Source organism: Canis lupus, chromosome 6 (genome assembly GCF_011100685.1).
Source record: "Canis lupus familiaris isolate Mischka breed German Shepherd chromosome 6, alternate assembly UU_Cfam_GSD_1.0, whole genome shotgun sequence".
NCBI lineage: Eukaryota > Metazoa > Chordata > Mammalia > Carnivora > Canidae > Canis > Canis lupus.
This window is the reverse complement of record NC_049227.1, coordinates 6947637-6961933: the sequence shown is the minus strand read 5'-3', so window position 1 is coordinate 6961933 and position 14297 is coordinate 6947637. Positions and strand designations below refer to the sequence as shown.

At 50.9% G+C, this 14297-nt stretch overlaps 1 protein-coding gene across 1 annotated transcript in view; it reads left to right on the top strand.

The window, feature by feature from the left end:
* The window catches only part of HIP1 (huntingtin interacting protein 1), a 158182-nt gene that overhangs the window by 70622 nt on the left and 73263 nt on the right, over nt 1–14297 (top strand).

Here is a 14297-nt window from a genome sequence, read left to right as displayed (position 1 = left end):
AGATTGTGAAAACAGAAGGAAAAGACTTTATTTAGACTCCTTGAGTGTGAGATGCCTGGGAGACTGAGACCTTACCCTGCCACCCCTGCCCCTAGGGTAGAGATGCCTAGTAGGCAGCTGGATGCAGTGGCCTGGAGCTGGTGAGGAAGGGACAGAGTAGCAGCTGATGGCCACGGCATTCTTACTTCTAAACCCACTGTTTCTCTTTCTGTCCAGTTTACTCACAGGAGGCTCCCCAAGCCTGAGCCAGTGGCCCATAGCCTCATGGGATGCCTCATGATACAACCACTCTGGAAGGGGTATCTCCAGGCAGGCTCCTCCTTTTCACCTCTTCTCCAAGCCTGAATCTGTCTGCCCAAGAGGAGTGTGGTAGGAAAGGCAGGCACCCAAAGGTGTCTGTGTGCTGGGTGGGCCTGGCAGGGTGATGGATTAGCCAAGGCAGAGAAGCTCAACCTCTTTAAAGATGCTGTTTGCTTCTTTAGCAAGGAGCTCCACACATATGCGGGGTGTGTGTGTGTGTGCATTCATAACTATACATGCTTGCATGTGGCTACTTGCATATTTACCAAAGCCCGACCCAACCTCCCCCCAGTGGAATAGGAAAGCCCACCTGCTTTCTGGCTGGCCTCTGCTGTCATGTGAGCAGCTAGCTCCCCAGCAAGGAAGTCCACAGAGAGGGCAGCCCCAAGGCTGACCTTTGAGCAGCATATTAATTTCCTGTGTTTGCTGTAACAAATGCTCATAAAGTTGGTGACTAAAACAACAGAAGCTTATTTTCTCCTAGTACTGGAGGCCAGAAATCTGACACCAGTATTCCTTGGCCAAAATCAAAGTGTTGACAGGGCCAGACTCCTTCTAGAGGCTCTAGGGGAAAATCTGTTGCTTGCCTATTCAAGCCTCTAGGGTCAGCCAGCATTTCTTAGCTTGTGGCCAGATCACCCCGACCTCTGGAACGATGCCTTGCCTCCTCTGTGTGTCAAATCTCCCTGTTACAAGGAAGGATACACGCGATCACATCTGGGATCCACCCAGATAACCCAGGATCATCTTCCCATCTCAGAATCCTAGACTTCATCATATGTGCATAGTCTTTGCCACATACAGTAGTATTTATAGGTCCCAGAGATTAGGACCTCTTATCTTTGGGGGCAGTCATTCAGCCTACTACAGGTGAAGTTTGGGAAAGTTCTTTCATTTGACCCTCCTGCCTCTGTGCAGTGCGAAGGAGGTGTCATCCCCGTTTTAATGAGAAAATGGGCTTTGGCTGGCTAGGGTGCCAAGATCTACTGGGAGACCTTGATCTATTTATCAGCCACAGGCCTAAGTGTTCATAATATTTTTCTTAAAGATGATTTATTTGAAAGAGCACAGTGGGGGTTGGGGTGGGGGAGCAGAGGGAGAGGGAGAAGCAGACTCCCCACTGAGCAGGGAGCCTGACTTGGGGGGAGGCGGCTGGATCCCAGGACCCAGGGATCATGACCTGAGCCAAAGGCAGAGACACTTAACTGACTGAGCCACGCAGGCGCCACTCATAATATTTTTGCAACATATGAAATCTTCCTTTTAAGAAAGAAGATCTTGGTACATTTAATCAGGCAACAAATAACCCCAAATTCATTTCTGTATTGGGTGAGTCCCACTGATTCACTTGGCCCTGATTTACCTTGGGGGTCAGGGTTGGTGGATGAGGAAGGAGTGGCATGCTTCCTTCCTGCCTCCTACCTCATTTGGGTTCATTCTTGTGGGCATGAATCAATAGAAGGAACTGTGGGAACCCAGCACACTGGAGCAGACCAGGGCAGCCTCCTGAGTCCCCTGGCTGGGGTATTGTGCCAGAAGAGCTGGGCTTGCCAGAGGCAGCACTGGTACAGGGCAGGACGGACTCAGGGTTAGACAGACAGACAGATCTGGGCCCAGAGATCCCTTACCTAGAGCTTAAGGGCCCCTTAATTGAGCCGGGAAATGGAAATCACCACTGCAGTGAAAGCCCCATACATTCCTGTACTTCTATTTTTATGTTTTTTATATCCTGCTGTTCTCACATCCCCCAAGGAGGCAGGCAGAGCAACAGCCCTATTTCATAGATTGAGAACTCAGATTCGAAGGGGAGGGGGCTGTCCTCCTCAGCCCTGTGGGCCCTGAGACCAGAGGGCCAGGGCTGTGAAGGGGTCCCATCACTTGTTCACTGGAAAGGGTTTTAGAAGCGGGGTGCTCCGTGGTAGCATGGGAAGCTCTTTTTGGCCTGGGCTGCACTGTTCTTAGTTAACTAAGGATTCTCTGGCCCCTTGTCCCCTGCCAGCTGTGTGACATGTCAGAAATCACTCCGGGGCTCTGGCCCCAGTTTCTCACGTGCAGTGTTAGTGGCCTCAGGTCCCTGCTGGGTTGGCTAGTGCCCCAAACCAGCACGCCTATCAGAGGATTTGAGGCAGCGTGCATTGAACTGTAGGCTTGGATGTCCAGGTTTTTCTGGAGACTGTACCGCAGAGGAGCATTCGCCCGCAGCTCTCTTCCGCCACCAGCTGTGTCTCCCGCGGAGAGGAGGGTCTGCCTCCCATTTCTCTAAGGGCAGCAGAGCACTGAGCAAGGCGTGGAAGGTTCCGGGATTCTGGCCAGGGAGAGACACGCAGACCGCCCTGAGAAGCCCATTTCCCTGCTTCCGGAAGGGCTGGCTCTGGTCACTCGCGCGGGGCTCAGAGCCTTCCGGGGATACCTGTTCCACTTCCTTCTGTTTGCAGACCCCAGACCCAACTGGGCGTCCCCTCCGGATGAGCCGCAGGAGGCCAACAACTGTTTCTGAATTCCGCCTTTGTGCGGGGAAGCCAGCGGGGAGGGGCCGAGCGGACCCCCTGCCCCACTGGAATGTCGGCCCGCGGCGCCCCCACTGGCCCCTGCGGTGCCGCCCCCCGCCCCCCGCCCCCCGCTCACGGCCTGAGCCCCGCCGATCCCACCGCCCAGACGCGCACACGCGCGCGCTCACGCCCCAACACTCACTCGGACGCACACTTCCTGGCGGGCCCGGCGGCCTCGCTCCCGGCTCGGCGATCCCGGCCGCCGGGGCTCCGGGAGAAGCGACCTTTTGTTATTCAAATCACACCCTCACCGCGCGCGGCGGCCGCAGGCTCCGGCCGGGGGGATCCGTCCGCCGCCCGCTCCGCCCTCCCCGCGCCCCCGCGCCCCCGCGCCCCCTCCCCGGCGCCTCCCGCCTACCGCCGGACTCCCCGGCCCCCGGGCCTCGGCCGCGCCGCCCCCGCCCCCGCCCCCGCCCCCGCCCCGGGGTGCGCTGCGGCTCCGAGCTCGGCCCCCTCCCCCTCCCCGCTCCCTTCCCCCTTCCCCCTTCCCTTCCTTTCTCCGGTCCAGCCTCGGTCCCGCCGCCGCCGCCGCCTTCCCCGGTGCGCGGGGGCTCTGCCGGCCGCCCTCGCCGCAGCATGGCACCACCGGGGTGGAATTAGCCGGGAGCAGCGTTTGGGGGACGCGGGATCTCAAGGGTTGGGGGGGTGCCCTGCAGCCTCGGTCATGGATGTGAACAAGATGGTAAGTGAAGAGCGGGGGCTCTGCCCTGGAGCCTCCCCTGGTCCCTACCCCCACTCCCCCTCTTTTCCTCTCTCCCTCCCCGTCGGCTTGAACCATTGAAAGTTTCTGGGTTGTTGATCCTGTTCGTCGGCCCCAACTCCAGGCGTGCTGGAGGAGGGAGCGCGGCCAGGATGGTGGAGGCGGCTGGCGGACAGCGATGGGGCTCCGGGTTTCCCGCCGCGCTGCCACCGGGGCTGCCCAGGCAGAGGGCTGTTGAGCTCTCCTCTCAAATTGGGAAACCAGCCTGGTAGAGGGAGGGCGAGGCTCTGAGAAGGGGGCTTGTCCTATCCACTCTAGGGTCCCCTGCTTGCATACCTATTTAAGATTGATGGGAAGATTTTTGGACTGAGCCAATTGGGGGCACAGGCGGGTGACCTGGAAGGGCAGTGAGGAGGAGCTAGGACTTTAACCATCTTAGAAGGTGAGGAGGCAGGAATGGAATCCTTGGCATAGATGGGGGGATACTCTAGATATACCACTGGTAAACCCCAGCTGCTTTGGCTTGAGGACCGGACCAGCAAACACCTTTGCCTCTGAAGCATTGCAGTCCCTGGAGGGGCTGATCCATCTGCCACGGCAGCCCTGCACCGCCTGCCCCCCACCCCACCCCCAGCAACACAGTAGGAGCTGAACACATTGTTCAGTGATTGATTGGGGAATAGCGATCAGAGGGTAACAAGATGTGATTTGGGGGTCTCTGAGCACTTGGGGCAGGTTTTCTCAGAGGTCCCAAGTGGCTCCCACTCTGAATGCAGATTTAAGGGTGTCTGTGAGATCACTTGGTGGTCAGGCAGTCTGACCCTGGCCTTGACCAGAGGGTCCATTCCCGTCCTCACCCTACCCCCAACCTTAGAACATTTGAGGGCCCTTGCGTCAAGCTGGAGAAGTATCTGTGATGGTCTGTGTTGGGTTGGGGTGTGTCTTTGTATCTGGGGATAAAAGAGGCCTGGGTCTGCCTGTTCCTTAGGGAAGAGAAGGTACTGGAATTTCAGTTCTTCTTGTACAGAATTAGGCTAGTTTTCCCCCAGAGAGCATTTTGAAGTTAACCATCTCTATCGAGAAGGCAGGTAAGCTCCTGGCCCTACCAGGCCTTTGGCATTCTGTCCCAGGTAGGGGACAGTGGGATGGGGAACAGAGAGGATAGGTGAGAGAGGTCACTTTCCTGGCAGCCAACCAGTCTCATTCTGAGTGCTGCCCTGGAGCTGGGTGCTGGATGCGGGGTCTTACTGGCTCCCATCTTCATGTGAGGACACATACCCATCCATGGTTGGGCAATGCTGAGAGGCTGGACCACCATTCCTTATGTGCGTACCATGAAAAGCTTACTTTCTTTGGGCAACTATTAGAACTACCCTTCAAAAAAAAAAAAAAAAATCCCGTTTGCAGCTCTGAGGGTGGGGAGGTGGAAAATTGAGTAGCAGCCAGGTTCTTTTCTAGAGATGTCTTAGCAGGGTCAGAGTCACCTGTCCTGCATGGTGGAGCTGAAGCTCTAGTCCAGTGGCCACCAAATTATGTCACCCGCAGCTTCCCTCTGGCCCTGAGCTAAGATTCCTACCAAAGCCTGGTCTATGAGGACCAGCTTACAGAGTTCGGGGACCTGTGTCTTTAGAGGTTTGTCACCTCTAATACTACCACCTCTCCATCCATCTACTCATTAACTCAACAGCATTTATTTAATATCTGTCATGTCTATAGCAAGTGCTGTGTGAGGGACACAAAAATATAACCTATGGCCTCCCTGCTCCTCTGGGTCCTTAGCATCTGGGTGGACGGATCCAGAGAGAGACAGGGGAACACAACAGTTAGCTATCAAATCAGGCCCTGACCAGAAGGCCACAGCTCCAAGGGCTGTAGGGGTCTGCCAAGGAATTTGGATACGGAGTTCAGATGGAGGACAAAGCCCAAGTCTGGCTCTTCGAGGCTGGGTAGGGTTGGCTCTGCTGAGAGCAGTGAGGGGCACTGCCTGTTGGAAAAGCCGTGGGAAGAGGAATAGGCAAGGCCATTGGGTGAGACCATCTTGGTGGCATTTGGCTGGGGCAGGTTTAGATCAGGAAATGTTGAGGGGCCAGATCAGAAGGGCCTTGAATGCTAGACAAGGTATTCGAACCTCAGCCTGTAGACACTGGGTAACCTCTTGAATTTGGGGCACAAGAGAGGTACATGGATTGCCTCTTTCCTCTTATAGCTTAGGGTCCAAACAAAAATGATATTAGGAAAAAAAAAAGTGATATTAGGTTCTCATTAATCGCTGAGCACTCAATGCCCAGTCCAGATACAATTGTCCTCAGCTCTCTGTAAAAACCACAGACCCTGGACTGCGAGTAAGAACCTGACCCACCCCAGGGAATTGGCACCTGCTTCCCGTTTCTGCCAAAGGCCAAAGTTACTCTTCTCTTCTGACCACAAAAGCCCTCTGCCTGGTTTCAAGTCCTCACTCTGGGGGCTACTGGCTCCAGGGTCAACCTCAAACCCAGCATTTCAGCCACATCCTTGGCAGAGCCTGACATCAGCCTGGGGGAATTTCTCTTGCTTAACACTGAATGAGAAAAAGCAGATTATGGTTTACCTGATTCCCTACATGCTTTTGAGCAAGTGTGTTTGTTTTTTTTAACCTCTTAGCCTTATCTGTAAAATGAGAATAATAATAATACCTGCCTTGACAGCTGGAAATAATTCTTTCAAGGCATGAGACCTGGTATATAGTAAGCCCTCCTTACATAGTGGTTATTATGAAATGATGATTTCCACAGTCTCATCTGAGATGACTCTGAACCCCTCCCCCTCTTTCTTTTATTGTTTATGTGTTTATTTAAGTAATCAATACGTCCAATGTAGGGCTCAAACTCAGGACCTCAGGATCAAGAGTCCCATGCTCCTCCAACTGAACCACTCGATGTCCCCCCTTCTGTTTTCTTGATTGGCCTGAATAGTTGAGTATAGGCTATATTACAGTTGACTGCTCTTGGGGCCAGTTCTTCCAAATCTACTTCTTTTTCTGAATGAAGGTACAAATGATGGGGACAGTGGCTCCACTGCTGCTGCAAGTGATGAATTTTTGATGACCTCAGATTTCTGCCCAAGGGAGGGCTTGTTTAACATGGCACTGGGTGAAGTGCAGATGCTTTTTGGGGCTTGACAATGGGGTCTGTTTCTTTACTAACCACAGAGAATGCAGCGTTGTAATTGGGGGAAAGGAGCCAATGCCATCAAGTCTTAACAGAAGAACATATAGTTTATGTAATGATTTATATTTACATAGTGCTCTACAGTTTACAAAGCATTTTCACACCTGCTCATGTTTAGTACAACCCCATGAGGAAGGCAGGGCAGAAATAACTAGCCACATTTCACAGATAAGAAAACTGGAGTTCAGGAAGTGAAGTCTGGATTCTATACAAGTAGTAGAACCAGGTTTTATAGCCAGTTCTCCTGATCACCAAAATGTACGCTATAGTGACAGAGTAAATAAAGGGGAAAGATTCAGTGACCTGATTCTAGGATGGACACAAGCTGGTCTAAATAGACTGGAGTGGTGGTGGCCTTTGGCCTCTGGGTTCCATCAAGAAGGGTTCATGCCAGTCTATGTGGAGACTACACGCCTTGTCAGTTACCTACCGCTATTTTCAAAACTCGGATTTCTAAATCTCTGCTGCTCCCCTGAGTTCCCCCAGCTTACACAGCAGGAAAATGAGAGGGGTGGAGAAAAGGTGTTTCAGGTGTTCAGAGTAAATGATAATGGTGATGGGGCAGGAACAAGCTTCTGGTCGGCGTGTTGTCACTGCTGGTGTGTGCTTGTGTGTTTGCTGGGCTGAGGAGCGGTGTAGGAAAAGGAAGTGCTGAGCTGGGGGAAATCCCTGTGCAGAATGATGCCAAGGATTCTCCTTGCAACCCAGATAGGCTGATAGCTTCGTGGAAAGGGGTGTGTTCTCCCACTTAGGGTCTGAGCTCAATATATTATGAATTAAGGCTGGACATGGGTGACCAGCTCGGTGAAATTAGAGCATGCTTTCAGCTCTGGGTTACAGACTCGGTACAGGTTACAAGCTGCCTTTGAAAGAGTGAAGTAGATTAGAAGCCATCCAGGTGTATTACATCTAACTAAGAAGGTAAGCATTCGTTCACAAAATGCTTTGGTTGTATACACACGTGCACAGAGGTAAGGCCTGGCTGTGTAAAATGCATTTTTGACTGTGGTCAGAAGCAAAAAAGGTTTGAAGCCTCTGACCTAGAGAAATGTCCAGAGGAGTCCAAGGAGGATGTCAACCTCATAAGATGAGTAAGTAGTTTAGCCTGTAGAAGAAGACCCAAGAAGAGCCAATGGTTGTCTTTGACTCACTGAGCACTGTTGAGACAAAGAAGTAATTTATGTATTCCACATGTATCTGGAAGGTGGGATTTGTTTCAAGAGGGACTAGATTTTGGCTGGCCAGCACTCCCCATAGCAGAACCATTCTATGGCAGAATCAGTTCTCTGGGGAGGGGTAGAGAACCTGTCTGCCCACTGGAGCTGCCCACTGGAGGAGTCTGGCCTCCAAGTCCTTGCCAACCTTGGAGACTGGCTCAGCATCCAGGCTTTGGGAGCCTCAGAGACCTGTGCATGGATGGCTGAGGACTAACCTGGCTGGTATCACAGGGAATGTGTGTCCACAGATCCTAACCTTGTGTGCTCCCCACCATGGTTCCTAAAGTTCAACAGAGCATCGTGGCTCAGCAGCCTTCTTCAGACAGTCTGCAGAAGGTCAGGGATTGTGGATGACTTTGGCCTCAGCCAGGTGCTAGCCAGAAAGGAAATCTGTTATTTGCCTCCTTCAAAAAAATGCTTAGAAAAAAAAAGAGTTTTGATCTCTCATCTGATTGCTATGTCTTATTGTCACTGATCACAAAGATTGTTATCTACCAGGATGAGGTTCAGTTCAACTCACACATGTATTGGATGCTCTCATTGTGTGCAGGCCCCTGGGTGTAGATATTAAGATGTGGATGGCCAGGATGTAGGGAGAAATAGACACTCCCCTGAAATGCATTGAGTGGAAAGACACATAGATACTTGTAGGTGACAGAAAACTCTCACCTGGATTCTTTTCTCCCTTAAAACATCCTTGAGAAGCAGAATTCAGTGTCCTCAGGGGCTCTTCTAGGTCTCCCTGCCAGGCAGGGGCTAAGTTCAGAAGCAAATATAGGTTTTAGGACAGTTCAGCCCACTGTGCTCTGTGACCCAGAGACCCACCAATCCCTGCCATCTACCCCACCACCACCCACTTCCCCCACAGCTGGGTGATTTTCTCAAAGAGCACGTCCAGGGGCTGTTTCCGTTCCACCTTTGTCTCCTTTCTTGCTGGAGAGGTCCCAATCCTAAACCAGACAGGCACGTGGTCTGGCAGCTGCCTCTGAACCAAAGGATTCCAGCAGCCAGACAAAATGCATGCTGCCCCGGGGCCCTAAAGAAATTAAGCACAGGTCTTTTAAGGAAGAAAAAAAAAAATCCCCATGTCATCTTTAGATTCCCTGAAGTCCTAATGAATCTTTGATCTGGAGGTGATTTCTCAAGTAGAAAGGGATCAGAGGGTAGGAAGCACATATATAAATGTGAATGGGAGGTGGCTGGAGTCCGAGGCACCATCCCCTGTGTCTGGAAGATCAAGGAGCAGCTTCTGTGCCCTGAGGCTGCCCTAGAGGTTTATCATGGGGCTTTGGAGTCACATAAGCCAGAGGCTAAATCTTGATGCCACACTTTCCTCTCCAGGACCATGGACAAATTAGTTGACCTGTCTTGGATGAATTGGTGTCCGCAGACTTAAGAGGTATTGACGTGGTCTGTTTAAAGTTCTTGGCACATGCAGAGGCTTAGTAAGCCATGCTGTAATTATTAGTTTCTTTGCTTATTCATTTAGGCACCAAATGAAGTCTTAAAACTCTGCTAGTAGGGCCATGAGGCACGTTGTAAGTAATTATGGTACACGCGGTAAAACACATAGAGTGCATTTGAGGAACGTGGGAAAGTAGGGATGGGGCGGGGATTAATGGCCTGGCACCAGAGGGGGAGCTTCGTGGAGAAAGCTGGAGAAAGAGGGGAAAGATTCTTCAGAGGGGAAGGCAAGTGAGGGCATTTCAGGCAGAGAGAGCCACACATGCAGAGGCATGAGGTCAGGAGAGTGCCAGGTATGTTCAGGAACTCCCTGCGGTTTAGGCTAGAAGAACAGGTGCAGCCTCTGTCTCGGTGGAACCAGCAAAGTACCCAGGAGGTGAGATCCAAGGCCTTTTATACGTCAGTGCTTCCTGGAGGAGGTGGTATTTCATCTGTGTGATGAAGAAGGAGGAGCAGCTGTCTCATTGATGGAAAGCCACCGCGCACCCGTAGGTGGTAAGTGAATGGGTGGTGACGTCAGGAAGAACCGTGGCAGCACGCTGAGTGGGTTTGCTAGGAGCAGGGCCAGAGGAAGGAGGAAAGAGGGATGAGCAGTGCCAGGTGAGAGACCCACATCGAAATAACCAGATCTTCTGGCAGAACTGGCAAGAGAGGCTGTCCCTGTGTGATGATCACTTCGGGATGTTCAATTCTGGCCAGCAGGCCTACATACTTCTGGTCTCAGGGCTGGAGGTGGCCCACACTAGGACCAGGGTAAGCGTGGGAGCCACAAGCCTGGGTATTTTGGAAATGAGTGTTTCATTAACTTTCTTTCCTGGCTTCTCTTTGGAGCACTCAGTTCAGCCTTGTGTTCTGGGACCTAAAATAGTGTTCTCCTGCTGATGTGTCTCCGGCTAGATTGTTTGGAAAGTAGTCTTACCAAATCATGGTCTCCCTAACCCTGCTTGCGCAAAGATGCATGTCAGCAGTCTTGGTGCTAGACGGTGTCAACCGGGGGCCTGGCCCTTGTCCCTTTTGTCCTCTACATATGTCTAGGTTGTTCCCTGAGTCGGCACACCATGAGGCTCTATGCCAGGCACTGAGACCATAAAAGGGAATGGGATAGTTTGAAGGCTTCTGTCTTCAAGGAGGTGGAGGCAATTATAATAGAGCATGGTAAGTGCATTGTTAGAGATTTAAGGAAAGTCCATAGAAGCTCAGAGGTAGGGATAATTAATTCTGCCAAGTGGCACAGGAGGTGGGCTGAAGAAGGCATTCATTCGTTCATTTATTCAGAAAATATGGAGGGGTGCCTGGGTGGTGTAGTTGGTTCAGCATCCAACCCTTGGTTTCTGCTCAAGTCTTGATCTCAGGGTCATGAGATCATGCTCTGAGTCAGGCTCTACACTCAGTGTGGATTCTGCTTGAGACTCTGTCTCTCTCCCTCCTGCTCATGTGCATTCTGTCTCTAAGAAATAAATAAATTGGGATCAGCGGTTTAGCGCCTGCCTTCGGCCCAGGGCATGATCCTGGAGGCCCAGGATCGAGTCCCACATCGGGCTCCCCACAGGGAGCCTGCTTCTCCCTCTGCCTGTGTCTCTGCCTCTCTCTCTCTCTCTCTCTCTCTCTCTCTCTCAGGAATAAATAAACAAAAATCTTAAAAACAAAAACAAAAAAAAAAAAAAAGAAGAAGAAGAAGAAGAAGAAAGAAAGAAATCTTCCAAAAAAAGAAAGAAAATACTCACGGAGTACTCTTCATATGCCAGGTGCCGGGGACACTTAACCAAACCAGAGATCCTTGCCTTTGGCATTGACCTCCTGTGTGTGTGTGTGTTGGGGATGGGGTGTAGGCAGGAACAGTAAGTGCAAACAAAATAGTGTCGGGTGTTGGAAGGTGGTAAATGAGCCAGACAAGGAATGGGGAATACAGACATGGCCAGTTGCCCTAAGGATGCCAGAGTCAGAAGTGTCATGCCCAGTAAGGGTTTTCCTTGGCTCTCAGTGGCCCTTGGGATCCCTAGTCACAGTCTGCTTGGGCTTACTGTCCAGTTGAAACCCTGCATCCAAGCATGGCTATTGACTCTTTGTTCTTAAACAATTGTCTGAATCTGACCTCAGGGCACTTGCCCCACATCTCAGCTCCCCTCCCTGCAGTCCATTCAGCTTGGCATCCAGGAGTCAGCCGTACTTTACTGAGAGTGCTGGAGGCTCATTGATTCCTTCCAAACTTGAAGACATTGCCTCTTAGTTCCAACAAACCCCCATGAACGGAGCCAAGTGTCAAATGAGCAGCTCTCCAGCAGTGGTGATGGGGGTGGTCATGGTGTCATCAACAGTGAAGGTGGCCCTTTCAGCTGTAGTAACAGCAGCTAGAATGAGGGTGGGGTGACAACTTGGTTTCCTGCTGCTGGACTCCTCTCTTTGAATCCTGGGCCCTTTCTGTGGGGCAGGTTTTGTCCATGTGTTGGTTTCTCAGCTCCTGAGGTGACCCGGCCATGAGTGCATTGGCCTCTGATGCTGTGGCTCAGGGAGCCTAGGGCTCCTGCACCCTGGGTACTTTTAACACCACAAAGTTGTTGGTGGTCTTCAGCAGCCACAGTGAGGAAATAGGGTCACCCACTGAAAAATGTTTAACTTATGCTATTTTTTTTTTTTTTCAGAAAAAATAGGAAAGGGTGTAAAGAAAGAAAGATCGAGTACCCTTCTAACATCCCAGACACTATTGCTAACAAGGATCTTTGGTATAGATCCATACAGATTTTGTGTGTATGTGTGTGCACTAGTGCCCATATACACACATGGTAGGTTGAGTCATATAAAAGTGCTGCTTTTAGAAATCAAAAATGGCCAAATTATCACTTGATTCAACCAAATATATGTGCATACACAACAGGTACACACTTATTTAAACAAAATGGGACCACACAATAATAGAGGTTTGTAAACTTATAAACAGTGTATGAGAATGGTCAAGGACATGGGTCCTAGGGTTCAAAATCAGTATCTACCACTTACTCACCTGGGCAGGTTACCCCTGGGCAGGTTCCTAGGGTTCCCTGTCTCAGGATTTACCCCCTTATAGTGGGGTGGTGGGGAGGGAGGATAATCATAGTATCTTCTAGAGAGTTACGGCGAAGGCAGAGGACTTAGTGTGTATGTGTTATATTATCATGTTTCCAGATGAGTAGAAAAGACCTGTATCGTTTCATTGTAATCAGTACCCTATTAGTAGACATTACGCTATGTCCCATTTCCTGCCGTGGAGCTGACATCCTTGTACACACATGGAAAAGTGACTATCTGTTCACCACTTTACACTTTAAAGTACTTGGGCTTTAAAGTTTTAGCTGTATTATTATCACACAATTTTTTATTATAGAAATGTGTTTGAGATATAAGATTGTGTATATTCAAGACTTACAACACGTTAATTTCTCTTGTTTATATATTAGAATATGATTGCTGTCCTATTGATAAAAGTTTTAGCATTTTTAAAAGATTTTACTTATTTATTTATTTAGAGGGAGGGTGGGTGAGGGGCAGAGGAAGAGGAAGAGAATCTCAAGCAGACTCCAAACTGAGCATGGAGCCCAACACAGGGCTTGATCTCATGACCCTGAGATCATGACCTGAGCTGAAATCAAGAGCCAGATGTCTAACCGACTGAGCCACCCAGGCTCCCCAATAAAGGTTTTAGTGTTTAAGAATCCTTATTAATGTGTTTCTAGCTGAGTGGTGGGTATGGGAGAACGTATCTGGACTGTTGTGTATAATTCTGTGAATGGGGTTCCCTGGGCCCAGCCCCTTCCCCATTTGTTTTTCCACACTCCAGCAACAGGTCACCGCACTGGGCACTGGCTCTCACTTCTGTGCCTTGCTGCTGGCCTCTCCATTCCACCATCCCTGCAGGCCCCTCCTCAGGCCAGTGATCTGGTTAGGCAGTTCTTCCTCCAAGGGTAGACCCCCGTGCCAGTCCTGCAGTCTTGGTCAGATACCCACCCCAGGGCCCCTGAATATTGCATTCATCAGTATCTCCTCTCTAACTGGCTGTGCACACAGGGCACTCACATCTGACTCATCCGTGAATTAACTTAGTGCAGCACTTGACGCATAGGTGCTCAATATATGTTTGGTGGGTGAGTTTTAAGAGTGAATAAAGTCTCAGATGACTAAACTAACGGGGGCCAGTTGGGACCAGATCCTGAAAGCTTACAGTGAAGCATTGAAGCATTTTCCCCGTGTATAGTGGTGAGCCCCTGAACATGCCTGGCATGCTTGGAGCTGTGCTTTAGAAAGAGGGATCTGGCCATTTGAGCTCCCAGGAGCTAGTGGCCCAGAGACTAGTGGGATGTCAGGCCTGCATGCCCAGGTGGGGGTTCACGCTGCCCGAGGCCCTTTGGGTGACCCTCCCCATCTTGAACCTCGAGGCTCTTACCCCCTACTTCCCTAAGGAGGGGCTCTCCTTCACTCAAGAAACAGAAGTGAGAATTCTTGGCTACTCTGCTTTCGGAGGAAGTCATATCAGAGCCACTGATGATGATGAAATTCACCTCCGGAATTAGCAACCACCACCTCACCACTTTTGCAAACTGCATAGCAGCTCCTCCCCAGCTTATGACTTCCTGGGTTCTGGGCCAGAGGTATCCATCAGGGCTCCTTGCCTGCCAGCAGGGAGATTCCATGGCCTCCCCAGGGTGACCAGGCCCTGCGCTGTCCCTGCATGTCCTTCTCTTTGGCTCTGACATGAGATCTGTGAGGCTGTGCTTTGGTTTTGTGTTGCTAAGGAATCCAGTTTCTGGGGGCTAGGGCTTGACACAGACCAGTGTGTTCTCTCAGTGGAAATGAGGCTGACTTTTCCTTCCCAGGCCCAGAAGAATAGAGC